General features: G+C 47.8%; 1 non-coding gene across 1 annotated transcript; it reads left to right on the top strand.

Moving 5' to 3' along the window:
• Positions 1–329: 329 nt before the first annotated feature.
• On the top strand, positions 330–434 carry LOC119342350. The gene has a single exon (XR_005165550.1). It is a non-coding gene; the product is annotated as a small nucleolar RNA R71 (small nucleolar RNA).
• Positions 435–15,819: the final 15,385 nt, after the last annotated feature.

The following is a 15,819-nucleotide window of genomic DNA, read 5'->3' as shown; positions in this document are numbered from 1 at the left end:
ATGATCTGCAATGTGTGTGTCAACTAGGCTGGTGTTATCATCGTCAAAGATAATCTATGAAAGCTCAATCTTGTCACACGGAGAAACTGGTTCTGGCTTTTGTGTAAGACCTTCTTGCTGAGGTGAAGTGTGGTGATAGCAAACCAACAAATCTGAGTTGGGTCTCTCACTGTACCACCGAAGTTGGTGGAAAGCTATGCTCTCAATCAGCAAAAAAGGCATCATCAAGTGTCTTGTTTGTAATAGCTCCACCTATTGCCATATCGACGTAAGCTCGAGTGTCCAAAGTCAACCCTCTATAGAATATCTGCAGCTCTAACCATCTCTCGAGCCCATGATTAGGACATCTCCTGAATAAGGTTTTGTATCTCTCCCAAGCATCATACAAGCTCTCACCTTCACGCTGGACGAAATTGAAGATCTCATCTTGAATTGCAGACTGCTTGTGTAGTGGGAAATATTTATCCAAGAAAGCTCGTGATATCTCGTTCCAACCGAATGATCTTGATGGCAAGGATCGATACCAAGCACGAGCATCATCTCCGAGAGAGAATGTGAATAACATGCACTTGATAACATCTTGACGAACTCCATGGTACTTTACTGTATCTGAATACTCCAGGACTCGGAGCAAGTGCTCGTAAGGATCTTCAGTAGGCAACCCTCCAAATTGATGTTGTTGAACCAAAGCAATAAGACCAGGCTTTAGCTCAAAATTTTCCGCCTTAAAAGACGGCCAAAGTGGCCCTGTGAAATAGCATTGGCTGCTTGGCATGCAAACATCATGAAGCATCACCATATCTCCACCAAGTGTAACTATCAATCAACCTGCAAATAGATCAGATTTCCTACACACACTCATAAACAGTAAATACTAGTCAGAGTGTTAGTATCCTAATAAGCTGAAGCAACAACAAGGAAAAATATAAAATAAATACACAATGAATTAAACATGAAACTGAAATAAACCTAGTATATAGCTAACATAATCGCTCGATGCTAGTCCCCGACAACGGCGCCAAAATGATCAACCGTAAATATAGCGAGTAAATCGCCCACAAACAATAGATGTCGTTTCTCCTCAGGGACTATGATGTAGGGCGGAACCCTATGGGGCCGATCTTTCACGTTTGGAGAGGATCCCTATGAGGAACACGAAGAACGCGCGGAAGAACACGAGGGAAATCACGCGGGAAAACAAGAGAAACACTCAACCAACACGAATATGATCACGCAAGTGCTAGATCATCGAGGCACAAAGTAACACGAGATCCAAAGTCAACAAGTGATGATACAAGAGTAACCGTTCTTCTCTGTGAGGAGGTCTTGATTGTCTTCTCCGGATGGAGGTCTTGAATCCGGGTGGATCTTCTCCGAAGAGGTGCGGTCCCTCACGAGGAGTAGATCCGGTACAGATGAGCAATGCTCTATCTCAAATGAGCTAAACCGATGCTAACCCTAGAACGTAGGTGGAGGGGGATCTATGGGGTACATGGGCCATGGCCCGGATGCGCTGCACGCAGGCAGGAGGGGGCCGGATGTCCAGGTGCTCGCGAGGGGCCGGATGTCCGGGCTGGTGGAATTGGCCTTGCTGCTCTCTGTATGGACGGGGCCAAATGTCTGGGGCTTCAGGAGGCGCTGGAGCTCCGGGGTGAAGGCCGGATGTCCGGGCTGTCGGGGCAGCCTTCTGTGCTCTCTGGACGGCGTGTCCGGATGTCAAGGCTTGTCACCGGATTTTCGGGGCGGTGGTCCGGATGTCTGGGCCCTGTAGCTTCTGCTGCAGACTCCTGGCTGTGGGGAAGATCTCCAGGGGCCGGATGTCCGGGGCCCTGGCCGGATGTCCGGTGCCTGGAAGGTGTCCTCGCCTTCCTCCGCTGGTTCTCTTCTTCCATGGACTTGGGGGCTTGACCATCTTCATGTGCATCCTCGGGAGGGTCCTCTTGGTACCTAATCATGCACAACATTCCGGACTTAGGTAGTAGCCATGTCTCATGAGGATCATATGAGATATCACTAAGGAGAGAAGTCACCTCGATCTCGAGAGCTCTAGCTCGTGCTCTTGTCATGGGTCCTCTTGGTGCTTGGTGAGCCGATGGTAGATCCATGGGGATGACCGAAGGATGCTCCGCATCGTCTCCCCTCTCTTGGGAAAGATCCGACCGAAGGATGCTCCGCATCATAAATCCTCATCACCATGATACAGGGAGAGTTCGATGACGTTGAAGATGTCGCTCATGTTGTACTTTTCGTGTGGGAGATCAATCTTGTAAGCATTGTTGTTGTAGCCTACTAGCACCTTGAAGGGCCCATCGGCTCGAGGGAGAAGTTTGGACTTGCGTTCGTTGGGGAAGCGGTCCTTGTGAAGGTGTAGCCACACGAGATGTCCGATGTTGAATATCATGGGTTGCTTGTTGATGTTGAGCTTGGTCGTTAGTCGTTGTACTTGGCACTCAATGGTGTGCCTTGTATCCTCATGCATCTTCTTGATGTAGCTTGCGCGTGCACTCGCATCCATGTTGGTGCACTCTTGTAGTAGAAGAGGTAGAATGTCCAATGGGGACAACGGGTTGAAGCCATAGACGACCTCGAAGGGGGACTTGCCGGTCGTCAAATGTCTTGCACGGTTGTAGGCGTACTCGGCGATGGGTAGACACTCCTCCCACTCCTTGATGTTCTTCTTGATCAACACGCGAAGTAGAGTGGAGAGCGTACGGTTTGTCACCTCCGTTTGGCCGTCGGTTTGAGGAAATGCGGATGAGAAGAAAAGCTTGATTCTGAGCTTGGCACATAGCGTCTTCCAAAAGTAACTCAAGAACTTGACGTCGCGGTCGGAGATGATTGTCTTTGGTACTCCATGGAGTCGCAAGATTTCCCTACAAAAGAGATTGGCAACATGTGAAGCATCGTCTATCTTGTTGCAAGGAAGGAAATGTGCCATCTTGGAAAATCGGTCCACAACAACAAACACGGAATCCTTTCCATTTTGAGTTCTAGGAAAACCAAGTACGAAATCCATGCTAATGTCTTCCCAAGGTTGATAAGGAATAGGAAGAGGCATGTAAAGACCATGGGATTGAACTCTAGACTTAGCTTTGTGACATGTAGAGGATCGGTTGGTGAAGCGTGAGACGTCGCGGAACATCTTGGGCCAAAAGTAGTTCTTGGAGAGCATGGCGAATGTCTTGTCGCGTCCAAAGTGTCCCATGAGTCCGCCTCCATGAGCCTCTTGCAAAAGGAGGAAACGAAGAGAAGACTTGGGAATGCAAAGTTTGTTAGCTCTCATACGATAATCATCCTTGATGTAATATCGTTCCCAAGATGTATGCGTCAAACATTTAGCATAAGGAGTAGCAAAAGATGGGTCATTAGCATACAAGTCTTTTATGTGCTCAAACCCAATAACATTCAACTCAAGTTTAGTGACAAGAGTGCATATGCGTGAAAGTGCATCCACAACTACATTTTCCTTACCCTTAATGTACTTGATCGCATAGGGGAAAGATTCAATGAATTCAGTCCATTTGGCATGACGCTTGTTCAACTTAGTTTGACCTTTTAAGTACTTAAGTGTTTCATGATTGGTATGGATGACAAACTCATGAGGTCTAAGGTAATGCTCCCAAACATATAGCACACGCACTAAAGCATACAATTCTTTGTCATAAATGGGATAGTTAAGTTGAGCACCGGAGAGTTTTTCACTAAAATATGCAATAGCTCGTTTTTCTTGCATCAAAACTCCGCCAATTCTGGTACCACTTGCATCACAATGAACCTCAAAAGTTTTGTCAAAGTTGGGCAAAGCAAGAATCGGAGCATGAGTAAGCAAAGACTTGAGCTCATCAAAAGCGGTGGATTGCAAAGATCCCCAAACAAAAGAAGCATTCTTCTTACTCAAGGCATGCAAAGGAGCGGCAATAGTGCTAAAATCTTTCACAAAGCAACGATAAAAATCTGCAAGGCCAAGAAAGCTACGGACTTGTTGCAAATTGGTAGGTTGGGGCCAAGTTTTAGTTGCTTCAATTTTAGATTCATCAACATGGACACCCTTGGAAGAGACAACAAAACCCAAGAAAACCAACTTGTCAACTCCAAATGTGCACTTTTTCATGTTGGCATAAAGACGTTCCTTGCGAAGTTTTTGCAAAACAGCCCTAACATGCTTTAGATGCTCTTTCATGGATTTGCTAAACACGAGAATATCGTCAAAGTAAACCACAACAAACACTCCAATATAAGGGCGAAGCACAAAATGCATAAGACGCATGAAAGTACAGGGAGCTTCCGATAAACCCATAGGCATAACCAACCACTCGTACAAGCCAAATTTGGTTTTGAAAGCGGTTTTCCATTCATCACCTTCTTGTATGCGGATTTGATAATAGCCACTTTTGAGATCAATTTTTGAGAAAATGGTGGCACCGCTAAGTTCATCAAGCGTATCATCTAGGCGAGGAATGGGATGCCTATAACGAATGGTAATAGCATTGATAGGTCTACAATCCGAGCACATGCGAAAACTATCGTCTTGCTTGGGCACAAGTATAACGGGAACGTCACAAGGGCTTAAGCTTTCACGTACATGACCGTTGTTGATTAGTTGTTGTACTTGCCGTTGGATCTCCTTAGTTTCTTCGGGGTTGACGCGGTATGGAGCTTTGTTTGGTAGGGGTGCTCCGGGGATGAGGTCAATTCGATGCTCAATGCCTCATAGAGGAGGTAGACCCGGAGGTAGCTCATCGGGGAAAACATCTTGGAATTCCTGCAAAAGAGATTGAAACACTAAAGGTAGATCGTGAGAGGTGTTAGTTTTTGGTTCTCCATCCTTGCACACAAGGACAAAGTGCATAACACTCGATGGGTTCTCACACACTTCTCTCATCTCATTTTTGGTGGCAAATAGGACTAAGTTTTTCTTGTCGCTCATCGTGGAGGCACTCGGTTTTGGCTTGTGGCTCTCACTCTCTTTTTGGTGGATCACTTTCTCACTCTTCTCTCCATGATGGGTGGCTTGCTTGTTGGCTATCACTTGACTAGGAGACATAGGTCGCAGCACATACTCCTTCCCTTTCATCTTGAAGCTATAGTGATTGGTACGCCCGTTGTGGATGACACCGCGGTCAAATTGCCAAGGCCTACCAAGAAGGAGGTGGAAAACGGACATCGGGACGATATCACACTCCAAAGTGTCCTCATATGCACCAATTTTGAAGGAGACTTGGACCATACACTCAACTGTATAGTGCCGGAGTCGCTTATCCATTGGACTTTGTATGGGTGCGGGTGCTTCATCTTGACCCATTGAAGCCTGGAGCATAGTTCTCCACTTGCCAAGTTGTGGCAACTACCTCCATCGATGATGAACTTGACAGACCTTCCATTGATGTCGGCCTTTGTGTGGAAGATGTGGCATCGTTGGTCTTCTTCTTGTTAATGTTGAAGAGTCAAGACTTTGGAGACAACGAGAGCGGGGCTCGAATCCTCATCACAAAAGACTTGATCATCTTCATCCTCGTTCACGCGTCGGTGCATGGCCACTTGCTCAAGGGCTTCCATCTCCTCTTCACTCATGGAGTCATATGTTCCATCATCGTTGAGGATCATGGTGCGCTTGTTTGTGCATTCGAAGGACTTGTGGCCTCGGCCGCCGCAACTAAAACACTTGAAGGAGCTTGTCTTGACGGTCTCATCGGTCGGAGTGGATGATGAAGCGCGCGGCTTGAAGTTGCTTGTAGTAGGAGGAGGACGACTTGAGCTTGTCGAAGTTTTCTTGTAACTTGACTTGTCGTCATTGCTTGTAAATGGCTTGGTTGAGGTAGAAATTGGAGGATTCGTTGAAGCTTGGGTGTTGGAGAAGCCGTAGGTCTTGGACGAGTACTTGGCGTACTTTAAGTCATCTTGCACTTGACGTTTCGTCTTGGTAGCTTGATGCACGAGCTCAATGAGGTTGGAGTAGGGTTGGAAGTCGGCGATCTTCTTGATGGGATGATTGAGTCCATTCAAGAAATGTGCCATAGTTTGCTCAGCATCTTTCATGACATTAGCTCGAATCATGGCTATCTCCATTTCCTTGTAGTATTCTTCAACACTCTTTGTTCCTTGCTTGAGGATTTGGAGCTTCTTGAAGAGATCGCGGTTGTAGTAGGTGGACACAAAACATGCTCGCACGACATCCTTCATTTGAGCCCAAGTGGTGATAGGTGGTTCACCTCTTGCTTCTCGGCGCTCAAGGACTTGTTCCCACCATATGAGCACATAGTCTTGGAACTCAAGTGATGCCATAGCGATCTTCTTCTCTTCCTCATAGTTGTGCAAACGAAAGATTTTGTCGACCTTCAATGACCATGAGAGGTACTCTTCGGGATCATTGCTTCCATTGAACTTGGGCATTGTGAATTTTAGCTTGCCGTAGCATTGCTCTTCATTGTGTTGTGGTCAATGGTGATGATGACGCCCTTGACGTGGAGGGTAATCATCCTCATGTTGCTCTTGGCGTGGGGGAAGTCCATGATTAACTTACTCTTGTTGAACTTGAGGTTGAGGTGGAACTTGTCGAGCTTGTGGAGGAGCTTGAGGAACTTGACGTTGCACTCGCGGTTGGTAGTTCCGCTCTTGGATTTCTTCTTGAAGTGCTTCCTCTTGATTGCGCCGATCTCGGTTGCGGTTGGCGATTGCTCGACTTGATTCTTGAAGGGCACGTTGCGCCTCAAGAGCTTGTGCTTCACGTTGTTGTTGTTGAAGACATTGAGCCTCGGCGTCTTGTTCCTCTTGATGTAGACGCGCTCGTTCTTCCTCTTGGTGTCGTTGACGTTGTAGTTCTTGAGCTTGTGCAAAAGCAACTTGGTGTGGTTGAGGATGAAGTACTTGCTCATCGACTTGCTCTTGTGAATGCTTGTCGTGTAGAGGATTGCGGGATGCATGACGGTCTTGACGCGTGGCTCGTCGAAGAGTGTTCGATGTCGGTGTACTTGAGCCGGAGAAGGTGTCATCGGAGTGTCGACTTGAGCGGCTCCGTCTTGAGTATGAAGAAGTTGAAGGAGGACGGTTCACCAACAAGGCGCGGGTCTTGTCCATTCTTGCATCGTTCTCTTGCTTGTGAGCATCGAGCTTGTTGTCGAAGTAGTCCCTTGTACGTTGCTCGGAGAGTCGCAAGTCGGTGGCGAGGTTGTCGATGTGGTCGGTCATCGCTTGTTGCTCTTGATGCAACACTCGTTGTGCACCAAAGAGGTGGCTCTTGGTGACGAATGATGACATGTCGTCGTCTTGCTCGATGAAGAGTGGGTTGGTAGAAGAACTTGGCCTATCCATCATTGCAAGCAAAAATGTGAGTAGAAGAAAGAGAATAACTTATACCCAATGTACCTTGACCGATGTTGACAATGAATCGAGATCACTCAAATGCGGACAATGAAATAGCACAATTGTTACCAAATCTTGTCGGTTTTCACACCTACACAAGTAAAAGCTTATGGTGGAGCTTGGTTAGGATGGTGGCACAAAATTTGATGCAATTGTAAGTGAGCTTCAATAATGTTGGAAAAGATTCACAAATTTGCAAATGCAACAAGTAGACCAAACAAGTAGAGGTACATGGAAACACACATGCAAATAGATAAGTGAGATTGTGCAAACCAAAAGTGAGCCAAAATGTGGAATCCACGAAAATGCTCTTGTTGCACAATACACGAGAGACGCTAGCATGATTGCACAATAGAACTTGTGCACAACCTACTAGGAAAAAGTGCAACGACCTCTATCTCACATATGCTATATGTATGGTATTTCGGTGATATGATCCAAGATGATCGGATATGACAATCTTAATGTAGTATGATGCTATGCTTCTTGCTTATAAGCTCTTTGCTTATCTTTCCCTCTTTGCTTAAAAGTGTGTGCCACTCTTTCACTTTTGAGCTCTTTTCTCATGCAAAACTTCATGAACCAAGATAGCAATTGTGTATGCTACGACAACTTTGTGACACAAAAGATGATGCCAAGATATGCACCACTATGGTATGGTATGTATGTTATGGAGTATGATCACTAATGTGCACAAGCCACGTTGCTGGCAATACTCAATGGCTAGTCTCGATGGGTAAGCTACGCAAATGTAAGGCCATGCGGTTATCAATGCAATTGCAAGGTATGACAAAGATGTCGACGAAGTTACCGTCCTTGGCGATGATGAGTCCTCTGCGAAGATGAGTGGTGGTGATGTTGACGTTGAACCGTATCTATATAGCCGAAACACAATAGGACACGGGAACCACAACCCAAAATCTCAGAGACCAAAATGTGTCAAAATCGTCATAGGAGGTAGCGGTGAGCGGTGGTGGTGCTTGTGGAAAGTGGTGGTAGTATGCAGAAGTATGCGTGGGCACCGGGGCAAAATTTGGTGAAACTAGGCAGAAAATGGCGCGGAGGGATGGAGTTGCTGCCACCAGGGGCCGGATGTCCGGGCCAGTGGCGGGATGTCCAAGACACCGGATGTCCGGGCACACGGACAGAAGTCCAGGCGCCTGGATCGTGGCCGAACAGGATGAACTCTACGGGAAAAGGGCAACTCCGGGGCAAAATTCGGACGAATTTGTGGATGGAAATTGCGGGAGAGATGGGGAAAAGCTAGATCCGCTCGATGCAAAGCAGATCCATGGATCAAATCCAACAAAACTTCATCACACCAACAAATCACAAAAAAAAATTGGGGCTATTTTTTGGTGAGGATTTTCGGATTTAGGACGAAAACAACAAAATCAAGCTAGAAAACACGGGGTAGGGGCTCCAAAAACATGATCAACGTGGCTCATGATACCAAGATGATGTAGGGCGGAACCCTATGGGGCCGATCTTTCACGTTTGGAGAGGATCCGTACGAGGAAAATCAAGAACGCGCGGAAGAACGCGAGGGAAATCACGGGGGAAAACAAGAGAAACACTCAGCCAACACGAATATGATCACACAAGTGCTAGATCATCGAGGCACAAAGTAACGCGAGATCCAAAGTCAACAAGGGATGATACAAGAGTAACCGTTTTTCTCCGTGAGGAGGTCTTAATTGTCTTCTCCGGATGGAGGTCTTGAATCCAGGTGGATCTTCTCCGAAGAGGTGCGGTCCCTCACGAGGAGTAGATCTGGTACGGATGAGAAATGCTCTATCTCAAATGAGCTAAACCAATGCTAACCCTAAAACATAGGTGGAGGGGGAGTATATATAGTCTACGGGGTACATGGGCCACAGCCTGGATGTGCTGCATGCAGGCAGGAGGGGGCTGGATGTCCGGGCGTCGGGCCGGATGTCCGGGCACTCGCGAGGGGCCAGATGTCTAGGCTGGTGGAGTTGGCCTTGATGCTCTCTGAATGGACGGGGCCGGATGTCCGGGCGGAGGGGCCGGATGTCTGGGGCTTCGGGAGGCGCCGGAGGTCCGGGGTGAAGGCCGGATGTCCGGGCCGTCGGGGCAGCCTTATGTCCTCTCTGGACGGCGTGTCCGGATGTCCGGGCTTGTGACCGGATTTCCGGGGCGGTGGGCCGGATGTCCGGGCTGGACGTCGGATGTCTGGGCCCTGTAGCTTCTGTTGCACGCTCCTAGCTGTGGGGAAGATCTCGAGGGGTCGGATGTTCGGGGCCCTGGCCGGATGTCCGGTGACTGGAAGGTGTCCTCGCCTTCCTACGTTGGTTCTCTTCTTCCATGGACTTGGGGGCTTGACCATCTTCATGTGCATCCTCGGGAGGGTCCTCTTGGTACCTAATCATACACAACATTCCGGACTTAGGTAGTAGCCATGTCTCGTGAGGATCATATGAGATATCACTAAGGAGAGAAGTCACCTAGGTCTCGAGAGCTCTAGCTCGTGCTCTTGTCATGGGTCCTCTTGGTGCTTGGTGAGACGATGGTAGATCCATGGGGATGACCGAAGGATGCTCCGCATCAGACTAGGTGACGACAATTGCACTCAACTAAAACTAAGTCACACAAACTAGTAATGAAAACAGGAAAATAAAGATTTTACTCACTGTCTTTTTGATATTTTCGTAATGCTTGAGAAAATAAAATGCTGACACGAACATTATCGACAAAATGGAAATGAACACAAATGACTATCTAACATGTAAGAGATGGAAGAAACAAGGTTATGGTCAGAATGAAAATGCTTCATATCACAATATGTTTAAAGTGGAGTAGAGGAAGTGGAGTAGCAGCAGTAGGTTCAGAGAAGGAGCAACAACAAGGTTTGGGCAAGAAGAACAACATAGATGTGGGGAAGTTAGAGAGAGAGCAGCAGCAGCAGTTTTTCGAAGAAGAAGAGAGGTGGAGGAGCAGCGAGGGGAAGAAGAAGAGAAGCAACAAAGAGAAGGAAGAAGTGGCGCGAGCAGTCAGACGCCCGTCTGACGGGTCGCGTGAGTGGCGGCGCTCGTGGGTGGCGCTGGAGATGGTGGTGGTGATGCGGCACTGGTGGCGACGATGTGGATGGATGGTGGTGGATGGTGCAGCGGTGGGTGATGGAGATGGCGAGGATGGGTGGTGTTGGTTGGTGCACCACCGTGTCGGCCTGTCCGCGGCGGCGGCCGATGGTGGAGAAGGTGGGTGAGGGAGATGGAGATGCCAGGCTCCAGCAGAAAGAAGGATGATGCTAGGGATTTAGATCCACTCGATCAAATGTGCAATTTTTAGATTGGCCCTTCTCCTTTTCTTCTTCCTTCACAAGAAAGTCCCTCTTGCCCCTTTGCTTACTTCTTCTCACCCAAGTCCTTTCTTATTCTCTCTAGCTCCTTGTTTTGTTCCTCTTCTTCTTTCCTGCCCTTGACTCTTATTGTTATCCTCGATGTCGGAATCATGAAGTTTATAGTGCCTTTGCGCACTTTTCTGCAAAATAAACAAATGATTAGTCACAATCTCTTTTATGGTTATCAATCAAATATTCGATCATTCTTAGCAAGAATAGATGGACACATCTCAAGAAATGGTGAATTTGTGTGTCAAAATTATATATATGAAATGTGCTTATTAGCAGGACGACTAGAAGAGGTCTTGCGAAGCGGCCCTGTTGAGGCCTGGGATGTTGACGTAGACGCGCAGCTCGCCGCCCATGTCAGGGGCTGTGGCTGCACTCGGCGGTGTGGGGCGACGCTCACCATGCATGGCTGGTGCCTCCTGAAGCTCTTCGATTGCCTTGGTGATGAACTCTTGCGCGCCTGGCGCCTCGCACTTTGCGCCTTGCTCACGGAGGCGCGCATCGAAGCACGGATCCACGTGGTGCCCGAGCGCCTCCCTTGTCATGTTGGTCAGGTCAGAGGCCCTCCAGATGAGATCCCCCAAGCCTGTCATAAGGGTAGTGTCATGCGCGCCTTCCTATGCGAGAGGGAAAGGTGCCCAGCAGAGGGCGTGGTGCCAGAGGTATGATCATCGGGCGCCCCAGCCTCCCAACGGCCCTTTGGGAGGAGCTTCTTCTTCTTCTTGGGGATGGCCTCAATATGTAGGATGGCACCCTCACCATCAGAGTCCTCAACTACCGCAACCTAGTAGGCACGTTCGAGGGAGCACACCGCATCCTTTTCGTCGCAAGCGACCGTGATGATACCGCCACTTCCTGGCATCTTGAGGACATTGTAGCTGTGGTGAGTTGCTGCCATGAACTTGGCGAGGGCCAGATACTCAAGGATGGCATTGTACGGGAGGCCGATGTGGGCGACGTCGAAGTCGATGAGCTCGGTGTGGTATTTGCCGCGCTTGCCAAAGGTGACTGGGAGGCGCACCTGCCCCAGGGGAACAGTGGAGCCATCGGTCACTCCTGATAAAAGCTTGGTGGGAAGAACCTGGTCGTAGGGCACTTGGAGCATTTCAAACATCTTTACGGAGAGAACGATGAGCCCTGCGCCACCATCGATGAGAGTTTGGGTGACAAGGATGTTGCTGCTGGTCGGCATCCAAAGCATCGGGAGCGCGCCAGCGGCAGCTGGGCATTTGAGTTGATCCATGGAGTCGAAGGTGATGGCATGCTTGGACCACTTGAGGGGATGCGATGCCTCAAGCTTGGGGAGGGCCACATTCACCTCACGAGTGAACTGCTTGAAGATGCGATGAGAGGCGGGAGCCTGAGCACCACCCAGGATGCAGGCGATCGTGCGAGGCTCTTGGAAGCCCCCAGCCCCATCGTCTTGTCGGTTGTCGTCATTTCTCCTTGGCGGTGGCGGCAGCAGAGGGAGGATGACCTTTCCCTGAGGATGGTCCTCACGAGGCTGGTGTGAGAGGCCGGACTTCCGGGACATAAATCCCAGCAAATGACCCATGTGTCATCACCAGCCCCAGGATTACTGTTCGTTGGTGGACACTTCCTTGATACAGAACTCCAAGCAATTACAAGAATTTGAGTACAAGACCACAAAGGTCCAATGAAAATAACAAGGCTCTCTGGTTGTGGATGACGGAAGCGACTCATGGATCACCAACGTTGATGGGGCTTCATTCGCACAGGAACAGCTGACGTGGATAATCTCTGTCTCGCGTGCCTGCTATCTTCGAGTCCTAGGTTGCGGGGGTGTCTTTGCAATACTCATCTCCGAATCATGATCTGGCCCAGACAATAGCCAGGGACAAGCCAGTGAGTATGTTTGAATGTACTCGCAAACATGACCAACAAAAGATATATCAGATGCATATGCTCATGATGAATTAAATGGTATGCATGTGCTGGCTGAAAATTAAAGCATAGCATGACACATATTCATATGGTGCGGAATAATAAATAAATCATGTTAGTAGTAGTTCAAGAAAATGGAGTGGAACATCGGGCGTTGGACCGCCCAAGGGATTCCAAGAAAAATTCCAAGTGGGTGTCTGAAAGCGATGCCTCAAGAGGTCTTGAAAAAAATGCCAAACGGGTGTCTAAAAGGAGAATCGGGCAAGACAGGACCGCCCGAGAATCCAAGCGACGCCACAAGAGGTCTTGAAGAGAAATGCCTAATGGGTGTCCAAAAGGAGAATCGGGCGAGACAGGACCGCCCGAGAATCCAAGCGACGCCACGAGAGGTCTTGAAGAGAAATTCCTAACGGGTGTCTAAAATGAGAATCGGGCAAGACAGGACCGCCCGAGAATCCAAGCGACGCCATGAGAGGTCTTGAAAATAAAACCGAATGCCCGGGGTAGTCTAGCTAGCCCCTGGGACACTCAGAAAATAAAATAAGGGAAACGGGTTAGTCGACAGTAATATTCAAGCAGCAAGACTATTCCCAACAATAGTAATCATGATAATAAACAATATTCATGACAACATTAGTGATGACAATCATATCCTGCAAAAATGAATCATGCTCAGCTTAATCATTTCCTCCGGAGACTGACACTAACACCGACACTTGACCAACCCAGACTGTAGTCCTTAACCATGGACACGACTATTCAAGTAGGTCTTATACTCTGCAGAGGTTGTGCTCTTTACCCACAAGTAAAGGATTTCTTTAGTCAACCCCGAGATGTTGACTAATTCCGATTGTGGTCTTTGGGATGAAAACACACTTGACCCGCACATACCAGCTTTAATCCATCAAGCCAGGAATCACCCAAAACAATGATAAAGTAAAACTCTAAGTGGGAAGGCCTCATGCGACGGCTTCCAATAGCATGAACATTCAGCTTCGGTCCCAGACCGGCCATTCATGCCCCGGACCAAGTGACATGACTATTGGGGCCAATAGTATCATTCCCTATGGCCTCTCTCTATGGTGTGCGCAGGAAAGGAGTTGTCAACTTACTGAACCATACCCTACCTTTGGCAGGGACATGTGGTAGCATGAATCAAGTATGGGGGTTACCGGAACAAGACTCGATCTACAGTCAACTCAGGAGGTTTAAGTTTTCCTGAAGTGGTTAGCACAATATAATTCCTTGGCAGTACCCAACAGGGTCACCACCTGGTATGTCTCAACATACCCTCACCGATCATTCTCGTCACAACGAGATTTCAGTCTCACAGTCACTTTTCTCATGACTGATTCTTCCTGCAAATTAGTCTGGACCAACACAGGCACATATGGCACATGAAAGTAACCATACTCACTTGCTTCATGTTTAACTGAAGATAAAACACCATCAAAGTGATCATGCATGTATGACTAGTGGTTTGCAAATTCTATACTCATTCAACATACTCGTAATTCAATCCTACATGCAAGCAAACAAATATGCATTCACCATATCATGTGTTCAAGATGCTTGCCTTGAGTATGCAGAAGTGTTGGGTGTATTCCAAATGTTTGAAAATCTTATCTTCCCTCCATTTCCTTTTTTCAAATATTACAATTACCACATAGTTCCAAAACAGTACCAAAAAGTTGTTTGGCAATTTTTGAAATAAATACTAAAATAAACTAGATGAAATTTGAGAAATGACAAAAAAAGAATCAAATCATTTGGAGCTGTGGTTTAAAAACTAGAGCCAGTCAAAGTTAGGCTCAAATCTAGATTTTAAATTAAAACAGAAAAGAAAACGGTTCGGCCGGAAATGCGTTTTCAGAATAGGGGAAAGGTACTTCAGGAATTACGCTTTCAAGGAACACGCTTTCCGGAGGAGGAGATGTACTTTGAGGAATACGCCTCCACTTAAAACAAACTGGCACAATGTTGTGTCACTAACAGTGGGCCCACCTGGCCCCGGTCAGGTATGACTAGTCCACGCGCATGCCGTCTTCCTCTGGCCGAACAGAGTCGGAGCTCCGGCGATCGGCGCCAGCGAACGCTACCACCGTTCGGAAAACCGTGGCCACCTACAATCTCAAGAGGTCGAGGCGGTCCCTCCAGTGGTCGTCGTGGTCCCTAGGGTGGACGGAGTCACCGGCGGCGAGCTCACCCGATGAGCTCCGGTGAAGACAAATTGGGCATTTCGCCTATGGTGGCTCCCGGGCAAAATCGAGTGCGGGGATGGATCTGTGGGTGCTCAAGGAGGCTAGTGGTGAAGAAATTTGGAAGAGGGGGGGGGGCAGACAGCGTCGAAATCATCCGATCAGTGGCGGCGGGATGTCTACTACACAATATTCTTCTTGTAGACGTTGTTGGGCCTGCAAGTGCACAGGTTTGTAGGACAGTAGCAAATTTCCCTCAAGTGGATGACCTAAGGTTTATCAATCCGTAGGAGGCGTAGGATAAAGATGGTCTCTCTCAAGCAACCCTGCAACCCAATAACAAAGAGTCTCTTGTGTCCCCAACACACCCAATACAATGGTAAATTGTATAGGTGCACTAGTTCAGCGAAGAGATGGTGATACAAGTGCAATATGGATGGTAGATGTAGGTTTTTGTAATCCGGAATAATAAAAACAGCAAGGTAACTAATGATAAAAGTGAGCGTAAACGGTAATGCAATGATAGGAAACAAGGCCTAGGGTTCATACTTTCACTAGTGCAAGTTCTCTCAACAATAATAACATAGATAGATCATATAACAAGCCCTCAACATGCAACAAAGAGTCACTCCCAAGCCACTAATAGCGGAGAACAAACGTAGAGATTATGGTAGGGTACGAAACCACCTCAAAGTTATTCTTTCAGATCAATCTATTCAAGAGTTCGTACTAGAATAACACCTTAAGACACAAATCAACCAAAACCCTAATGTCACCTAGATACTCCATTGTCACCTCAAGTATCCGTGGGCATGATTATAGGATATGCATCACACAATCTCAGATTCATCCAACCAACATAAAAGTACTTCAAAGAGCGCCCCAAAGTTTCTACCGGAGAGTCAAGAAAACGTGTGCCAACCCCTATGCATAGGTTCATGGGCGGAACCCACAAGTTGGTCACCAAAACATACATCAAGTGGC

This window comes from Triticum dicoccoides, chromosome 7B (assembly GCF_002162155.2).
Source record: "Triticum dicoccoides isolate Atlit2015 ecotype Zavitan chromosome 7B, WEW_v2.0, whole genome shotgun sequence".
Taxonomy (NCBI): Eukaryota; Viridiplantae; Streptophyta; class Magnoliopsida; order Poales; family Poaceae; genus Triticum; species Triticum dicoccoides.
Note: the sequence above shows the minus strand (reverse complement) of the source record. Positions and strands in the feature narration are given on the sequence as shown.